At 53.5% G+C, this 19,321-nt stretch overlaps 1 long non-coding RNA gene across 2 annotated transcripts in view; it reads left to right on the plus strand.

Moving 5' to 3' along the window:
• Positions 1-19,321, plus strand: part of LOC107179538 — a 68,661-nt gene that overhangs the window by 13,411 nt on the left and 35,929 nt on the right. Inside the window, exon 4 of one of the 2 annotated variants that reach the window (XR_006212666.1) lies at positions 11,194-11,319. The exons of the other annotated variant lie outside the window; for it this stretch is intronic. This is a non-coding gene — a long non-coding RNA (uncharacterized LOC107179538). The remainder of the gene's footprint in view (positions 1-11,193; positions 11,320-19,321) is intronic. 2 annotated transcript variants of the gene reach the window in all.

The raw sequence follows: 19,321 nt of genomic DNA on the forward strand, positions 1-19,321 counted from the left end.
AGTGAGACATCGCCCTAAAACAGTTCATGTGCTTTCTGTAGAAAATGATGATAATGAAACACTTCCCAGCAGAACCTCCTCCCCTCCGCAAGTCTGGAGTTTTGCCCTCTCGAGGGAGGTACACAGGCAGGCTGGCGGGCAGGACGCCCCAGTGCCAGTAATGAACGATAGGACAGCGTCGGCATTGCTCTCCTCTCCAGCTTCAAGTGATGGGAACCAGATCAGTAGGCTTTGCGTCCTTCACTGGTTCGATCCCTTGTGTCTCTCCCGTCCCTCTCCCACCCTCGGTGCCGCCGGCCGATCTCCCTGTCTGAACAGCTCCAAACATCCCTTCCCTTAATGCGCCTTCCTTTACTTCGTGGGCAGGTGTTTGAAAATGCCGACTGAATTATTCAGCATTTTCTGCTACATAATGAAAATTTATTCCCTTCAACTTTCCAAAATCATTTTAGGAGTAAGAATTAACTTTTTAGGAAATAAATATTTATGCATATTATTCCTGACCTCTGCCTCGCTGCAAATTGTGATGGAAAATTCAGCACCAACATGACAAAAGCGAACCTGAAAAACAAATTTCACTGTATAAAAAATCCCTCAGGTTAACATCAGTGGGCCGGAAGCAGGAAAGGGCCCATCTCCCTCGGTTTTCTTTAATAGAATTCCACAAATAATCCAAAGAACAAACATTAAGAAAAGAACAATAAAGAGCCAAAATATTTGCTCTTTTGCAAGCTTCGTTAATAATGCCATGCATACGCCAAAACTCGTCTTACCACGATGAGCTAATAAGGAAGATGGTCTTCAAAAATTTCATATGGTTTCAGCCCTTTGTTCCCTGTTGATGCAGGAGGGAATGTTCACAGAGAAATAGGGCTGAACGTAGGGTTACCCAGATGGCGCTGTGTGGTGTGGCTTCACGATGCGGCTGGACAACCCCAGCCAAGGGGCTCTCGTCAGCTTATGACACTGACCTCTGGGGTGCTGACCCCCAGGCTGATTTGAGGCAGTCGTTGCTGCTTTAGAAATGGATGGGGTGGGGAGGCACCTGGGTGGCTCAGTCCATCGAGTGTATGACTTCGGTTCAGGTCACGATCTCGCGGTCCGTGGGTTCGAGCCCCGCATCAGGCTCTGTGCTGACAGCTGGGAGCCTGGAGCCTGCTTCGGATTCTGTGTCTCCCTCTCTCTCTGCCACTGCCCCACTCACATTCTGTCTCTCTCTCCCTGAAAAATAAATAAACCTTAAAATTTTAATTAAATAAATTTAAAAACGGGAAATGGATGGAGTGGTGCTGGGGACAGGTGAGAAGAAGCTTAGTCTCGCATGTGGGTAAATTAGCAGTTGCTAGATTCTATACAACCATGAGGAATCTTCCTGGATGTCCTGAACATTCCATATTTGTGGGCGCAACACATATTTAAGTGCGCTGGGGTAGACTGAATCGCTGGCGTGAATTCTTTGCTCTCTTGTAGTTAGATCGTATATCCACGTCCCTGCCGTGGCTTCATGGCAGGCAGAGGATTTCCCCACGACTGGACACAGGGCTTGGCCATACATCACGTTTTGGCCAGCGGGGTGAGATCCAAAGGGTCAAAATACGCTCATCCAGTTGGGCTCGCCCCCTTGCACGTAGGCCGTCCCCGCGTGAAGAACGTGCCTCAGGTGCCCCTGAACGAGATCCTAGAAGAGTAAGAGACACACAGAGCAGACCTGGGCTGAGCTCACATTGGAGCCAAGCAGCGCCAACCCCGGCCTCGAGCAAATCCCAGCCGACGAGTGAGCCGGAAATAAACGCAGACTTGTGCCCCATGCACAAAACACTTAGGTGCCGTTACAGATGTATGAGCCGGGGCCACAGAGACCCAGAGACATGGTGGAGGGCTGCGCTCCCCCGGGAGACCGGAGAACCTTCCCAAGACGACAGCTCAGACTGAGAGTCCACAGGCGGCTCAGGGAAGGGAAAGGCTTACGCGGAAAGGAAGTGTGTGCAGCGTCCGTGGATCTGGCTGGAGCGTGGAACGCTAGGGGAAGGAATACTAGGGATGGGGTTACGACGGGGGGCTTGCCCCACCCTGCACGCCGTTACGACGCGAGTGTAACATCGACCGCCCCAAAATCGCTGCAGGAAAACCTGCCACGAAAACCTGAAAATGATTCAAGAGGGACTTTGAAGTAGTGGAAGAAAAACTTGACCTGAAATCCGTACAACAATAAATGGAATCACAACCTTGGAAAACGCCGGAACCTCCAGATGAGACCTGCTCGTTAGGCGCTGCCTGCCGTAGACAGACCAAGGGTCTCGGAAACAGACAATATCATCCAGACGGACAGGCTCTGCAAGCCCACAAAGGACTGGAAAGAAAAAAGAAGAAAACAGAAGGATAAAAATCTTATTAGTGGGCCGAGATCTCGCAGGCAGAAAAAAAAAAGAAAAAAAACCCACCGACGCGTCATTTGACCAAAATGTAAGCTTCCACACTCAGGGCAAGATGTCCCCTGCTCACGCTGTCTCGTGCACAACAGTAACAGCTCCTGGAGAGTTGGCAGGTCAAGTGGCAGGCCTGAGAGTCAAGGGCTTCCCAGCCTATTCTGAATCACGGGAACCACCTTGGGAATTTTAGCCATCTCACAAATTTTCTTCTCAGTGTATCTGTTAGGGTTCAGCCAGCCGAGCAGAGCCACCCCAAGTGTGACAGGATGGGGGGTGCATGACAGGCGTTGGACGCTTACAGACATGTGGGGTAGGCTGGAGAGATGAACACTTAGAGGGCGGAACTGGGAGATCCCGGAGAAGTCACTCAGCGTCCCCCTGAAGCACAGGGCGAGTGGCTCCTGGGGGGACGTCAGCAAGCCCAGTACGAGCCACAACCCCAGTGGGCTGCGCCCAGGAAGGCTGGGGACAGGACCACGAATCCTATGTGGCTGCCATCCCTCCGGACAGGCAGCCGAGGGTGTCAGCGCTCGGTGGTCAGTGCTCAGTACCCAGCGCTCACTGGTCAGCACTCGGTGGTCAGTGCTCAGTACCCAGCAATAAGTGGTCAGTGCTCAGTGGTCAGAGCTTGGTGGTCAGTGCTCAGTACCCAGTGCTCGGTGGTCAGCGCTCAGTACCCAGCTCTCAGTGGTCAGTGCTCAGTGGTCAGTGCTCAGTGGTCAGCACTTGGTGGTCAGTGCTCAGTACCCATCTCTTGGTGGTCAGCGCTCAGTGCCCAGCGCTCAGTGGTCAGAGCTCAGCGGTCAGCAATCAGTATCCAGTGCTCAGTGGTCAGCACTCAGTGGTCAGAGTTCGGCGGTCAGTGCTCAGTACCCAGTGCTTGGTGGTCAGCGCTCAGTACCCAGTGGTCAGTACTCAGTGGTCAGAGCTCGGCAGTCAGTGCTCAGTACCCAGCTCTCGGTGGTCAGTGCTCAGTGGTCAGCGCTCGGTGGTCAGTGCTCAGTACCCAGCTTTTGGTGGTCAGTGCTCGGTGGTCAGAGCTCAGTACCCAGCGCTCAGTGGTCAGTGCTTGGAGGTCAAAGCTCGGTGGTCAGTGCTCAGTACCCAGTACTCGGTGGTGAGCACTCGGTGGTCAGTGCTCAGTACCCAGTGCTCAGTGGTCAGAGCTCGGCGGTCAGTGCTCAGTACCCAGCTCTCCGTGGTCAGCGCTTGGTGGTCAGAGCTCGGTGGTCAGCGCTCAGTACCCAGTGCTCAGTGGTCACCACTCGGTGGTCAGTGCTCAGTACCCAGTGCTCAGTGGTCAGAGCTCGGCGGTCAGTGCTCAGTACCCAGCTCTCGGTGGTCAGTGCCCGGTACCCAGCTCTCGGTGGTCAATGCTCGGTGGTCAGAGCTCAGTGGTCAGTGCTCAGTACCCAGTGCTTGGTGGTCAGCGCTCAGTGGTCAGAGCTCGGCGGTCAACACTCAGTACCCAGTGCTCAGTGGTCAGCACTCGGTGGTCAGAGCTCGGTGGTCAGTGCTCAGTACCCAGCTCTGGGTGGTCAGAGTTCTGTGGTCAGTGCTCTACCCAGCGCTCGGTGGTCAGCGTTCAGTACCCAGCGCTCAGTGGTCAGTGCTCGGTGGTCAGCGCTTGGTGGTCAGTGCTCAGTACCAGCTCTTGGTGGTCAGTGCTCGGTGGTCAATGATCAGTACCCAGCTCTTGGTGGTCAGCACTCGGTGGTCAGCGCTCAGTACCCAGCACTCAGTGGTCAGTGCTCGGTGGTCAGAGCTCGGTGGTCAGCACTCAGTACCCAGCGCACAGTACCCAGTGCTCGGTGGTCAGTGCTCAGTACCCAGCAGTCGGTGGTCAGTGCTCGGTGGTCAGAGCTCGGTGGTCAGTGCTCAGTACCCAGTGCTCGGTGGCCAGCGCTCAGTGGTCAGAGCTCGGTGGTCAGTGCTCAGTACCCAGTGCTCGGTGGCCAGCGCTCAGTGGTCAGAGCTCGGTGGTCAGTGCTCAGTACCCAGCACTCAGTGGTCAGCGCTCGGTGGTCAGAGCTCGGTGGTCAGTGCTCAGTACCCAGCTCTGGGTGGTCAGAGTTCTGTGGTCAGTGCTCTACCCAGCGCTCGGTGGTCAGCATTCAGTACCCAGCGCTCAGTGGTCAGTGCTCAGTACCAGCTCTTGGTGGTCAGTGCTCGGTGGTCAATGATCAGTACCCAGCTCTTGGTGGTCAGCACTCGGTGGTCAGCGCTCAGTACCCAGCACTCAGTGGTCAGTGCTCGGTGGTCAGAGCTCGGTGGTCAGCACTCAGTACCCAGCGCACAGTACCCAGTGCTCGGTGGTCAGTGCTCAGTACCCAGCAGTCGGTGGTCAGTGCTCGGTGGTCAGAGCTCGGTGGTCAGTGCTCAGTACCCAGTGCTCGGTGGCCAGCGCTCAGTGGTCAGAGCTCGGTGGTCAGTGCTCAGTACCCAGCACTCAGTGGTCAGCGCTCGGTGGTCAGAGCTCGGTGGTCAGTGCTCAGTATCCAGTGCTCGGTGGCCAGCGCTCAGTGGTCAGAGCTCAGTGGTCAACACTCAGTACCCAGTGCTCAGTGGTCAGCACTCGGTGGTCAGAGCTCAGTGGTTAGTGCTCAGTACCCAGTACTCAGTGGTCAGCACTCAGTGGTCAGAGCTCGGCGGTCAGTGCTCAGTACCCAGTGCTCAGTGGTCAGCGCTCGGTGCCCAGCTGCGGCTGCCCGGGGCCCACGGCCAGACACCCGTCCACGTGGCATCGGTGCGCGGGAAAAGCCCGTGCGCCCCTCGGGTTTGGGGTGTCCCCCGCCTCGGGCTCTGGCCCCTAAACGATGTTCAGCACTTAAAACGAAGTGAATGACCTTTGTGGAGGGAACACCAAGTGTAACTGCGCTGGGGAACCACAGACCCCAGAGAGCGCTGAGCCGGGCTCTTGGTGAGAAATTCTCCCCGACGGGCCCCGTTTTACCCACTCGTGTGGGACTCCGAGGTCCCGGCCTGTTGTCTCCGGGGGGCTGTGGCGCCGTCAGAGTTGATGGTGGCTGCACAGAGACCCCGGGTGCCGGCCTGGGCGGCGGTCCAGCAGACCCCCGCGGTGCGTGCACCCAGCACTCGGGGGGTCCACGTCCCCGCTAAGATTGATTCAAAACCGCCCTCGGTGCTCACGGCGCCTCCGTGCTCGCCTGGGAACACGTGCAGGCCCGCCAGCACAGGGGTCCCCGTCGGTCCGCCGGGGCCTCGCACGGCCTTTCGTGTGCGGCCAGGGGCCGCTGGGGTCCCTCTGTGCGTCCCGGGCTCCTCCTGGGACCCCGGTCGGGTTGGGCGGGGGCCCACCCCATGACCTCACGTGAACCGAACCGCCTCTTTAGAGGCCTGAGTCCCGACAGTCAGATCCTGCCGCGCTGGGGTCACCCCTTCCGGGCACGGACCTGCGGAGGGGCCACCGTCCCGCCCCTCACGGTGGCCCGACACTCGCTTCGGGCGGAGGCTGGCCGAGGCCACCGCTCTGCCTGCCACGGCCGCTCCCGCGCTGCCGACAAGTGTCCCCTTCACGGACCGTGTAGCGCACGCGCTCCACCTCTGTGTGCTTTCTGTTGGGCGTTTTGCCGTCACAGTGGCCCTCGGGCGCGGCGCGGAGGTGCCGGCCGGTGTCCCCAAGCTCAGGTTGCCGCGAGCTGAGCGGCCGAGGCGCGGAGAGCTGAGCGCCGTTCAGCCCGGGGTCGTGGTGCTGTCCGTCCTGAGCTCAGCTCCCGCGTCCTCAGCGTATACTGGCCAAGACGCACCAGCCGGATACAGACGGCACAGAGTCACGTTCTGACCTGACCGACCGACCCAAGTGTGACCAGGGGCCGGCCGGAACGTAAACGAAGTCGCTCCGGAATCTGCCAGTTGGGTGTTCAGTCACCTCATAGGACAGAGCTACGAATAAGAGAACCCCCGAAGCTTGGCTCAGCCCATTCAGTATGAAGGAGCCGCTTGAGCTGCCTTTCGGGTTGTTTAGTTCATTCATTGCCCGCCCACCCCCCCACCCTGGTCCCAGATAATTCTCACCACTCGTAGCCTGAATGTCCAGATGTTTGCACAACCTCCTTTATGGAGTTTACAAAGGTTTTCCTAAAATCACTAGGGTACACGGGGGCCTGGGCGGCTCGGTGGGTTAAAGGTCTGACTTCAGGTCAGGTTATGATCTCGCGGTTTGTGGGTTTGAGGCCCACATCGGGCTCTGTGCTGACGGCTCAGAGCCTGGAGCCTGCTTCGGATTCTGTGTCTTCCTCTCCCTCTGCCCCTCCCCTGCTTGTACTCTGTGTGTCTCTCTCAGAAATAAGATAAACATTAAAAACAAATTAAAAAAATCACTGCGGTACAGTTGTTTCTTTAGAAGAGGGACCACCAAGGAAAGAAAGAATTTAATTACACGTATTTTAGAAACTGTTCCCTGAGTTCTTCTATTCATGCATCAACTCGTCATTCAAATTTGAGCCTTCTATGCTTAGGTATTGTTTCTTACATGTAAAAGAAATAAAAAGCACGTAATGTAATTGAGAGGAAGAAAGGAAGGGAGGGAGGGAGGAGGGAGGATGGAAGGAAGGGAGGGAGGGAGGGGGAAGGGAGAGAGGAAGGAAGGAAGGGAGAGAGGAAGAAAGGGAGGGAGGAAGGAAGGGAGGTGAGGAGGGAGGGAGGGAGGAAGGAAGGAATGAAGGAAGGAATGGGAGATGGAGGGATGGGGGAGGGAATAAGGAAGGAAGGAAGGAAGGAAGGAAGGAAGGAAGGAAGGGGAGATGGAGGGACAGGAGAGGGAGGGAGGAAGGAAGGAAGGAAGTTAGGAAGGAGGGAAGAAGGAAGGAAGGGAAGACGGAGGGAGGGAGGGAGGGAGGAAGGGAGGTGAGGAGGGAGGGGGGAAGGAAGGAAGGAAGTTAGGAAGGAGGGAAGGAAGGGGAGATGGAGAGAGGGAGGGAGGAAGGAGGGAGGGAGGGAAGGAAGTTAGGAAGGAAGGAAGGAAGGAAGGAAGGAAGGAAGGAAGGAAGGGGAGATGGAGGGATGGGGGAGGAAGGGAGGGAGGGAGGAAAGGAAAGGAGAAAGGAGGGAGAGGAAGGGACTCAATACACAGGAAGTCACCCACGACTAAGCCGCACCATGATTGAAGCACTCTGAATAAGGTGTCTGAGGGGCAGCACACCATTGCCCCAAGCGCTCCAGGCCAGGCTCCTTGAAAGGAAGAGAACTACCCATCACCCACGACACCTCAGTTGATCAGGACGTCTTGGTTTGGGTTGTCCACAAAGCAAAGCCTGAGACAAGGATTTGGGAACAAGTATTTCGTCTGAGAGCGACCCCAGGGAGCACAGCCAGGGAGTGGGCCAGCGAGACAGACAAGGAGGACGGGTAGCCGGTGTGTGAATGTGACAACTGTCCCCTGAGACCCTCCGAAAAGCTGTGCACGGCATCCGGAAGTGCCCTCCCGCCAGGAGCAGGGGAGCTGGGGTGCCCACCCACCACCCCGTCTGCACTGGCGGAGGGCCTCTCCCAGGGCATTAACGTGCGTGGGCCAGGGACACGCCTGTGGCACAAGAATGGACTTGGGCAGGGGACACGGGGAGCTGCTAGTGAGTGTAAGACCCAGCCGTGGGGACCCCCTGGTAGGGCCAAGGGGATATGGGTGGGGCACTGATGTCTCCATTTTATGGATGAAAAACGGGAAGCCACGTGCTCAAGGTTACCCAAAAATAACTGGGAGAGATGGTGTAGTAGTTACATTTGCTGTGTAACAAATTATCCCACAACCTAGAAGATATAAGCAGCAACACTGATGATCCCCCGTGGTTTCTAAGGATCAGGAATTCAGGAATGGCTTGGCTGGGTGGTCCTGGCTTGGGGTTTCCCGGGAAACTGCAGCCATGTTGTCAGCCAGGGCTGACGTTATCTGAAGGCTCGATTGGGTTGGAGGATAGGCTATTGGCAGGAGGCCTCAGCTCCTCATCAGACGGGCAGTGTCTTCAATAACCCAATGTAGAAAGAAACAAGCCGTCACCTCTGCTGTGTCCTACAGGTCACACGGACCAGCCCAGCACAACACAAGCTGTGAATACCAGGACGGTATCCATCAGGGGCCCGCTCGGAGGCTGGCCACCGTAGACAGGGTTCGAACTCCCCTTTTCCTGTCTTCAGTGACCATATTCCTTTTGTTACACACGGCCATATTTTCGTTTTGCAGGACAGGGGAGTATCTTGGAAAGGCAATACTGAAACTCAAATCTGCGTGCTCTGGGGGGCTTTGGTAAGCTGTGATGTCGTGCCCTCCTCCTTATCCAGCTCCTGGGAAGAATGAGCTCACGCTTGTCAAGCTGGGGGTGGTGGGAGCAGGAGTGAGGATACAAGGCACAGTTGTGAGACCCGCCTGGGATGGGCTGCGGAGTCCCCTCCCCAGCCCCCATCCCACACCACGCTCAGGACCGGGTCGAGCTGGGCTCCCGTTGAGGGGCTACTGATTTGGGTTCCCTTATGGGCTGGGCCCCAAGCTGGAGATGGGCTCTAGAGGACCCTGGGGTGCTGGGATGTCACGTTGCCCTCAGACCGCTCATGGGCTGGACTCTCTACGCAACTCTTCCAATAAATTCCGGAAGGACCACCGGGGCTGCGCTCCCCCCACCTCTTCAGCAGAGCTCCAGGCAGGCGAGCGTGAGGCCCTCGAGCCTGGATCACACCCAGCCTTGTGCACCCAGCACTGGGGGGCCCTCGGGACCCTGCTAGCTGCCGAGGGACGCAGGCAGCGTGCGTATAAACTTCCAGGGCTCGAAACCACCACGCAAAGAATAAAATACAAGTTTATTTAAAGTGAGCTTTTCTTCAACTTCCATTCCCTCCAGTGAGAGGTTTACTCACAGTGTTGGGCGTCCTCGGTGGTGTCAGCCTTGGTTTTAGGTTTCGATTGCGACGTTAACAAGTCACCCAAAAACTTGAAGGCTTAAAACGAAAACATCTATTTCTTAATTTTTGCAGTTCTCGTGGGTCACGAAGTCACGAGGGGTCTGGCTGGGCGTTTCTGGCCACGGGTCTCTCATTCCCACACGGCATGTGGGCCGGGAACAGCAGGATGGGGCAGGGCGCACTCCACACAGTCTCACGGCCTCTCCACGTGGCCTCCTCACCACATGGTGACCTCAGGACAATCAGACTTCCCTGCATGGTTCTGAAGATCCAGCGTTCCAGCACGCATGGCGGAAGCTGTCCCTTCCTCTGTCAGAGCCCACCCAGATGCAAGAGAGGAGACAGACTCTGCCTCTTCCTGGATGTTACAAGCTTCCAGAAGGTTCCAGAGGGTTCCAGACGGCTCCAAAGGGTGCTCGGAAGTCCTTGGGAGCCCCGTGTTCCCGCCGGGTCTCTGAGCTCACAGACCTCTGCTGCCTTCTCCACACAGCCTACTGCAAAGGAAACCTGGCTGCTGCCCCTCCTACTCAGGGGCCGCAGAAAGCACAGTGAGCTGCCAGCCACCTGCTTCGCCTCTGTTCTGCTGTCCCCACACCTCAGTGGTGAAGAGGACCCCTCCCAGGTTGGAAGGAAGGCAGGCATCCCCTCTATGCTCAGATCCAGAACTTTCCAGAAGATTCTACCCTTCTTGTCCACCCGGTGGAGGACGTGGGGTGCAGAAGCCTCTTTCCAACTGGCTTCTCACCCCAGATTCGGAAATATATTTCCCCTGTTGTGACACCAGTTTGGAGATGCTGACTCCACGGTACTTACACCAAATTTTGCCGCCTCCTCTCCAGGCTTTAATTCTTTAAAACCTGAAATCCGATGATTTGATTTGATGTTCCTGTCCCCCTGCGCCAAGGGCCACGAGGGGCGGGGGGGGGGGGGGGGTGGAGTCCTCAGGCTATAAGTGACAACATTCAGGGACAAACAGAGAAGAGGAGGAACCGGGTGAATTCGCCACAAAGTCATCCCTACACATGAGTGATCTCATTTATTCCGTACCAGTTACCAACCTTCCTTTACCGAGGAGGAAACAGATTCAGGGAGAGCCGGAGCGACTGGCCCGAGGTCACAGGTCATGTAGTACCAGAGTCCAAGATCTGTGACTTTCCACTTGGTGTCACTCGGATATTTCTTGAATAGACGAACAGATCGTTCCCAGGGTTGGCTGGGCTTCTCCCTGTAACCCCGTGCTCACGTGACAACACAGGATCTGACCGAAGGACCAGGATTTGAAAGGAAGACTGTTATGGACGATCTGGGCACGTGGGTGCCACGCTGATCTGTATCGATACCGACACAACGGCACGTCTTTAAGCAGCCACGTTGAGTGGTGCTAAATTTGCGATTCCTTCCCTTTCTGGGTATTTTCGAGCATGCGGTAATTCTCCTGTTGTGCGCAGTGACCGCTGTTAGCAGGAAGTGGCCCCGTCCTGGGCGAAGCATCAATACTCCTACAATATAGCCCATTAAGCCTCCATAATGCACCTTTTAGATGTGTGTTTTCTTCCCACTTAATCTACTTTATTTAAGCATTCTCCACTCTGCACGCCGTTAACTATTTTTCTGTTCTAACCCTAGTTTCCCCAGGTCCCTGGTAAAATGTCGTATAAACAAACACACAAACCCAGTAAATGTGTGACCGGTACAGCAAATGAATTACTCTACCGGTGTTCTGGATCGAGATGCCCCGGGACAGACGCAACATATTCCAAAGCGAGAATCCTCGCGTGAAGCGACGCCCCCTCCGCGTGCCTTTCTCTCTCTTTCACGCGTGTCTTTACGCCAGTATCGCTGGTCCTCTTTGTAGAGCCTCGGGAGCCCCGAGACACAGCGTGCAGGACGAGGGAAGAGAGTGATCGGCCGTCGGCCCCCCCAGAGGCCCGCGTGGAACTGCCGAGCCAGCAGAGCCGCGCGTCGGACCCCCGGAACCGAGGTACGACCCTTCGTCGGCAGTAGGCGCGCTTCGGACGCGGGGTCCGGGGCCCACATGGGTGGGGTCTCCGCGGCGAGAGGCTTGTATCCATTTCCTGTGGCTGCTGTGGTAAACCGCCACACACCGGGTGGCTTTAAAAGAAAATGCAGATTTCTTCTGCCACGGTTCCGGAGCCCGGAGGTGCAGAGCTGAGTGTTGGTAGGACCACACTCCCCTCAAAGGCTCTAGGGGAGAATCCGGTCTTTGTCCCCCGGCTGCTCGTGGCTGCTGGCACTCCAGTCTCTGCTTCCGTGGCCGCAGTGCTGCTTCCTCTCCCGCCCCCGTGTTCCTTGTGAGGGCACTCGTCACTGAAGTCAGGCACCGTCGACATAACCCGGCAGAATCTCCTCATCTCGAGACCCCTCTTTCCATCTGCAAACACCCCTTGTCCAAATAAGGCCACATTCACAGATTGTAGGGATGAGGCTGTGGACGTTCGTCTGGGGGCCACCATTCAGCCCCCTACGCGTCTTCACTGGTTTAGGGTGGGGCTTTGGACAGGGAGACCGTACCGGTGATGGGGTTTGGGGGTGGTGGGGGCGGGTCTGGAGCTGACCGCCAAGAAAGAATTCTTGAGACGTCTTTGGTGCAGAAGGACTTCGATTTCATCAGAGCACAGGGTCAGGACCCCTGGGCAAAAAGAGCTGTGCTGGGGTTGTGAGGAGTGACCTGGGAGTTGGGGGAGGTAAGGAAGAAGGGAGGTTTGCGAAAGGACTTTCATATGCTACAGAGATACCACACGTGTGTCTGTTTACTACAAGATACTGGAGGCCTTGCTGTTGTCGAGCTGAGGTTGTTTTCCCTCTAGTAAAGCATTAACATTGAGACAAGACAGTCGGGAGCTAATTGGAGGAATGTTATACTCTGCCTATCTCAAATGTTTGTCAGTGGGCTGCAGGTTATAAAGAAATGTTATTTTATTTTATTTTCGTCTTACCTTTGTCCCCTCCATCACTGTGGAGGGGAGGATGATGTGGGGGCTCCAGGAAATTGAGTCTGTGGGTTTCTGGAGGTTCGGCTCTTGGTAAGATTGCCTTTTTCTTGTGATGTACTAAGACCTCTGTAAACTGATGGAAGCTCATGTCCTGGGTGACTGATCTCTGACAGTTAGCCATTGGTTCTTCCCTTCCTTTGTCCTCGGACAGCTGCGAGTGCCTGAGGAATGTCACACATACCCCACCTGGCAGGGGCGGGGGGTAGGTTGCTAGCTTGCGCTTTGCCCCCACCTCGCCTTTGGCCCCCTCGTCTCTGGGATTGTGCAGAGTTCTCGACGTAATAATTTAGGTTTGGTGGGCACAGTAAGGCAAGGATGTAGAAGGAGTTTTGGTGAATACAGTTGTTTGATAAGCAAATGTCTTACCGGTCGAGCAACCTCATATCTTATAAAAAGTCTGTTTGGGAAATCTGTGGTTCAGATAAGTTGGTTTTGGAGGAGTTCCTGAAGCACACGATACCAAAGCGAGACAACTGTTGGCATCGGGCATGAGGTGGGGTCTCAGCACCAACCCCAACAAGGAGCGTCCCCGCTGAGAAGGGCACTGGCCAGGCTGTGATTATCCTAGCTGGGAGTCACCTGCGGATGCCCACCGAATCCTGGGATCTGGACAAGGACCACTGCTCAGTGGACGCCAGCCAGAAAACGCACACAGGGAGAGGCAGCGCCTCCTACTGGAGCCCGGCAGGAGTGAGGCCAGGGCGCTCCCTGACCCAGTGCCCTGGGTGGGGACGCCTCTGTACCCACAGATGCCTCCTTGGGGGAAGATGGAGACATGGTGGAAGATGCACCGTGAAAATGGGGTTGAGAAGCGCCCAGACTAGGAAGCTCCGGGCTCGCCAGAAGGCACCCTAGAGCATCACCTCCCTGCTCCGCCAGCAGCGGCCATGGCTCCCTGGAGCAGGTAACTCCAGCTCCGCAGTGTTCTGGAAAACACCTGGGCCGTCCCTCCGCCCCGCGTCTGCCCTCTCTCTACTTTCCCCAGAGAGTCTCTGTCCTTGTTGTCCTCTTGGACAATACACATCCAGCCCAAGACGCCCTTGGTCTTGGGAGCATTAGAGCTTGTCTGGCCTTTACAAGTCCGCTGTCTCTGGCTCATCAGCCACAGGGATTTCTTTCTGGAAAGGCAGAACGGTGTCACCACTGCCCACTTGGCTTTATCTTGAGAAACGGGTCACGGTGTCGCCCTGAGTGCTACTGGAGCCCAGAGGGCCAAAGGGCAGGGTTGGTGACATCCCTTTATCCCGTGTCCGAAGCTGGAGTGGCCTACAGATCTAATAAGACTGTGCTTGGAGATGAGGCCACTGTCCTGCATACTTTGTGTCTCCCCCAAAACTAGCGTCCCGAAGGGAAGGGATTAGAGTCTGCCTGGCCTCTCACTTGCGTTGCTAAGAAATGCAAAATGATTACAGTCACCAAAGCACTACTTACGGGACGGCACTTGTAAGATCCCTGGTGGAGGGATCGGAGTGGAGTGAGCCGTTTCCGGGGCCCCAGAGTTTCCAGATCCCGCCACGACCTCACGCGTCACCTCTGGTTGCTCCGATCTGTAACCACGGGCGGTTCCTCACCAGGTGTGCTGACAGGTGTGCTGAATCACGTCTCCCCGAGCCCCTCACTCCTACAGGCGGGCCTCCCCTTCTGGCAGGCGGGGGGCCGGGCGGAGCCTTCCAGCATCGCTTGGATTCCGTATCCCCAGACATCCTAATACCCAAGAGAGAACTCAAGGACCGACACGCCCCGTGCCGTCATTCGAGGCTACCGTGAGTTTCCACGTAGAGTCACATTCCTGGTGTTACCAACCTCTCGACAGCGATTACTTTCCCACCACGTGGCTTTGCTCACAGTAGAGAATTTTCCCCACGTGCAGAGGACACCGAAGGAGCAGTGCCGCGGTCTCTCAGCATCAGATTCGGTCAAGATTGAAAGAATAGTTCTCTCGTCCGTCAGTAGCTAGGTGGTGTGTAATGTAAATGTCTGTGGTTTTTTTTAATGTTTAAAACATTTTTTTTGAGAGAGAGGGTCGGGGAGAGAGGGAGAGGGAGAAGGAGAGAAAGAGGGAGTGGAGAGAGAGAGAGAGAGAGAGAGAGAGAGAGAGAGAGAGAGAGAGAATGTCAAGCAGGCTCCATGATCACCGCAGATCCTGACATGGCTCTTGATCCCACAAACCATGAGATCAGGACCTGAGCCGAAATCAAGAATTGAACACTTCACCGACCGAGCCACCCAGGCCCCCCTAAACTTATGTTTTAAATGTACCACCTGCTCTGGAGCCTACATGTTCTCAGCAGCGCTGTTCCCAGTAGAAAACATAGAAACAACCCAGGTGCCCGGGGACAGAGGAATGGATGAACTAAATGTGGTATATATGTTTTATACGTGTTGTTTTATAAATAGTATGTTCCATTGAAACATATATTTATACATAAATGGAAGATTACTCAGCCTTCAAAAGCGGTGAAATTCTGACACCTGCTACCACCACATGGATGAACCTTGAAAACATGCTAAGTGAAATAAGCCAGGCCCAAAAGGTGAATGCCGCATGATTGTGCTTCTGTGAGTTCCAGGAGACATTGATTCACAGACAGAAGGTTGGTGGTGGAACCAGGGGCTGAGGGGGGTGGGGTAGCGTGTGATCGGGACAGGGTCTCAGTGTGGGAACACAAAAGGGTTCTGGAGACGGATGGTGGTGACGGACAGACAGTGTGAACACGCTTAACGCCACAGAACCCTGCACTGAAATATGGTTATGATGGTAAAATTTATGTTAGTGTCTCCTGCCATAGTAACGTTACGGGTGGTTATCTGTGAGAAGCGGGACTGGGTGTAAGGAGGACTGGTTTTCAGGGTAAGCCCTGTGATACTACGTATTTGACTTTTTAACCACATGTCCATAATACTTGGATAAATATTTCAATTAAAAAATCAAGCACAGGGGCGCCTGGGTAGCTCAGTCGGTTGAGCGTCCGACTTCAGCTCAGGTCGTGATCTCACGGTTTGTGAGTTCGAGCCCCACGTCGGGCTCTGTGCTGACAGCTCGGAGCTGGGAGCCTGCTTCGGATTCTGTGTCTCCCTCTCTCTCTGCCCTTTCCCTGCTCATGCTCTGTCTCTCTCTGTCTGAAAAATAAATAAAACATTAAAAAAAGATCAAGCACAGTAAGTGATCTCTTTTAGTTGGAAGAAGAGGAAACACACCTAAGAATGTGGAAAAAGAGCCATCTCTACCCCGTGTCTCCCATGTCGCCAGCATGAGAAATCCCTTCCTTTTCTCCCCTCACGGAACCGGCAGAGTTGTGGATACAGTCTGGAATGACCGAGCTCTTACATCCTTTTCTTAGGAAAAGAGGATGATTTTAGTTCACGTTTTCCAGTGCTCGCTCATAAACATTGTCCGATTCGATGTCATACCTTCATGTTATGAGCAGGAAGTGTGTCTTACCTTCAGTTACAAAATAAGGAAACCAAACAGGAAGGAATTTAGTTATAAATTCCTAGCAGAGAAGCCTTCTCAGCGCACAGTGAAACCACCCATATCACAAAAGAGCAAAGTTTGCCAAATATCAGCGACCAACTCGCGCACAGTTGGCTCTAGAAGTAATTGCCCGTTAGCGAGCCTGTCCGTCTGTCATGCGTTTACCTGTCATCTGTCCGGTCTCCGTGCCGTCTGTCACCTGTGTATCGACCTACCAGCTACCCTGCCTTCGTCTCTGTCATCCGTCTGTCTGTCTCTTCATCTGTCACCACGAGGGTGGGACGCTTCCCGATGTGCCTCGAACAGTACCCGTTTACGTCCTCTGTCCCAGGTTGGTGTTCATCTCAGATTCCCCACTTGCAGCAACACCTGCTGCGATGGCCGCGTGCGGAGAGCACGCTCTGTGTGCGCCAGACCGGGGCCACCCGGCGGTCGGGCCGAGCGCCAGACAGGCGTGCAGCGCCCGTGGTGATGACCCGTCCCTTGCTTCTCACGTATTTCCGGCACAAACAGTTGCCTCTCTTCCTAGTGAGGGTCTCGCTGGTGAAACAAAGCAGGCTTGCTGATGAAAGGGGGGGAACTCGGACGGGAGAGGCCAGACACAGCTAACTCCGTCCAGCGTGGGGGCGGGGGAAGGAACTCAGCCCGGCTGGCTGTGGTTTGGCTGCAGAAGGTTTTAACTGCCGGGCGCCCATTTGGCGAGGCCGGTGAGAAAGGCACACAAGCGGGCAAAACTCGCGTGGGAAATGCAGCCCAGGCAGCCCGGCCAGCGGGTGTGTTAGAAGAACCCGGATACTGCTGCTGCCTCAGCTCGGACATTGATTGCACGGAGTGAGTCGGCAAATAGTTGTGTAGCGCGTGGTTCAGTGATGCTTTTGTTATTTAGCAGCAAACTCTTAAAATAGTAATAAACTGAAGATAAAAAGGCGAAGTGCGTACTTAGCACAAACTAACAACTGGCTTTTGTGATAGCCCCGCCCCCCGCCGCCCCGTGTGCAAATGGGAAAAAGGCAGAGAAGCTTAGCATCCACTGCACAAGTTCACTGCCGTTGAACTTTGCTCAAAGACGACCACGTGACCGCGTGGGCAGGTGTGACGTTCACATAGTAATCTTCCAAGCATGGCTTCCTCCTTGGATCAAACGATCGCTTTTTTAAATTGGCGTCGCTCATCTTTACTCCTGAGTTTCATCACTTCTGCACAGAAGTGAAGGAGTAGCTGCCAATGCGCTCACTTCATTGGCGGACGAATTTCACAAGCAGCCACGTGATGCCACTTGTGTATCAGAGTCGTGAGATGTTTCTTTCTGTTTTTTAATGTTTATTTATTTATTTTGAGAGAGAGAGAGAGAAGGCACACGTGCAACTTGGGGAGGGGCAGAGAGAATAGGAGAGAGGGAGTCCCAAGCAGGCTCCGCACTGCCAGCACAGAGCCCGACACGGGGCCCGAACTTCTGAACTGCGAGATCGTGACCTGAGCCGAAATCGAGAGCCAGCAGCTCAACCAGCTGAGCCGCCCAGGCACCCTGAAATCTTTATAATAGAAAATCAGTTCATTCCAAGTAGAGTTTGATTTTTTCTCGCATCCCATTCCTATGATCAAAATAAAGCCTTTGAAAATGCATCATATTGTTGAAGGTAAGATGTCTAAAATTATTATGAATGCCTTTGAAACTTCAGTTAAAAAGTTCAACGTTAGAGTTAAAAAGTGGGGGCCGGTGGTCATACAGTACACATTTGATGGAGAACAACATTGAGATAAAAACAGCATTCACGGGGCGCCCGGGTGGCTCAGTCGGTTGGGCGTCCGACTTCGGCTCAGGTCATGATCTCGCGATCCGTGAGTTCGAGCCCCGCGTCGGGCTCTGTGCTGGCGGCTCAGAGCCTGGAGCCTGTTTCAGATTCTGTGTCTCCCTCTCTCTCTGACCTTCCCCCATTCATGCTCTGTCTCTCTCTGTCTCAAAAAAGTGAATAAACGTTAAAAAAAAAATTAAAAAAAAAAAACCAGCATTCGCACTAAATTTTAAGATCTGCGGGACAAAAACATGCCCATATAAGGTACACACCCAGTTACTTCCAAATATGCAGCAATATTCTGCCCATAGAAACAGAAACCCTGCCTGTCACAGTTTACGATATTCTACTTAGGCATAGAGGAACCTGACTACAAAAATCCTGAAATGAAACCGGTGACAAACTTTTTTAAAACTTGGCACTTTCTCTCCTGGTTTCCCATGGTTGCGTTTTAGAAATGTCTGAAGCTTTAGAGAAAACTGTTGAAGTATCCTACAGTGGTAAGTGACTTCTTAAAAAATACCTGAATCCTCCAAATTTTGCGTGCACTTAAAAAAAAATCAGTTGGAAATATTTGATTAAAGTAATCACAGAGTTCCAAAAGATCTTCAGCACTTGAAGATTTCGCAAAATGCAATTATTGAAAATAAAGTCTGCAATCAGGAAGGTATTGAATGTGTTCCCACAGAAGCAAGCATGGAGGTAAACACATTACGCGATATGAGTTCAACCCACGACAAGATTTAATTTTAAAATTCTAAAAGTGTGTCTAAGAGTACTGAGACTTACAGGAAGACTCTTTTGACGAAGCTTCTATTTTTTATTGGATACACTGATACTTAGTACATACAACTTCCCAGCATCCTTGGTCGGCGAGACACTCAAAAGAATCATAAATAGAGTAAACTTAGTTCACGAATTTTGATTCACAAAAATATTTGTCAGCAGAAAGTATTCTGGATGGAAGCAAAAAGGACCTATAAAAATTTGGACTGAAATGTTAAGACATTTTAACACAAAATTAATAGAATATACAATAGTCTCTGTTCACTGGAATTGTCCTGAGCTTACAGGTACCTCAGCACCTGCACGGGGAAGACTTCCGGAAGCCTTCTTGCAATCTAATATATTATGAGGGGCGCCTGGGTGGCTCAGTTGGTTGAGCATCCGACCCGGGCTCAGGTCATGATCCCCCCGTTTGTGAGTTTGAGCCCCACGTCAGGCTCAATGCTGTCAGCACAGAGCCTGCTTCGGATTCTCTGTCCCCCCTCTCTGTCTGCCCCTCCTCCGCTTGTGCGCTCTCAAAAATAAATAATAAAAATTTTAAATAATATGAAAAACGGAAAAAAAAACTGATGGAAGGTATCGAGGATTTCAAATTCATGGACCATAAAAGAAACCACTTTGAAGAAGTCTGCAGGCAATTTGATGAAAAATAAACTAGAACACGTTAAAAAACTTTGTTTTTCAGAAGAACATCAGTGATGTTATAGTAGGAGAAGATGTGGCTAAAAACAAATATGTCAAGAGAAGAGCTGTCAGGGATCATTATCCTTCCCACGTGATTATCCAGTGTTCAGATGAACACTATCTTAAGTATGTTATGGTATAGATATGTTCTTAAATATAAAGAATTCTAAATTGTTTTTCCTTTAATGCACATAGATTTTGGAGGTTTTTAAAAAATATATATGTTTTGAA

This window comes from Panthera tigris, chromosome E3, assembly GCF_018350195.1.
Source record: "Panthera tigris isolate Pti1 chromosome E3, P.tigris_Pti1_mat1.1, whole genome shotgun sequence".
Taxonomy (NCBI): Eukaryota; Metazoa; Chordata; class Mammalia; order Carnivora; family Felidae; genus Panthera; species Panthera tigris.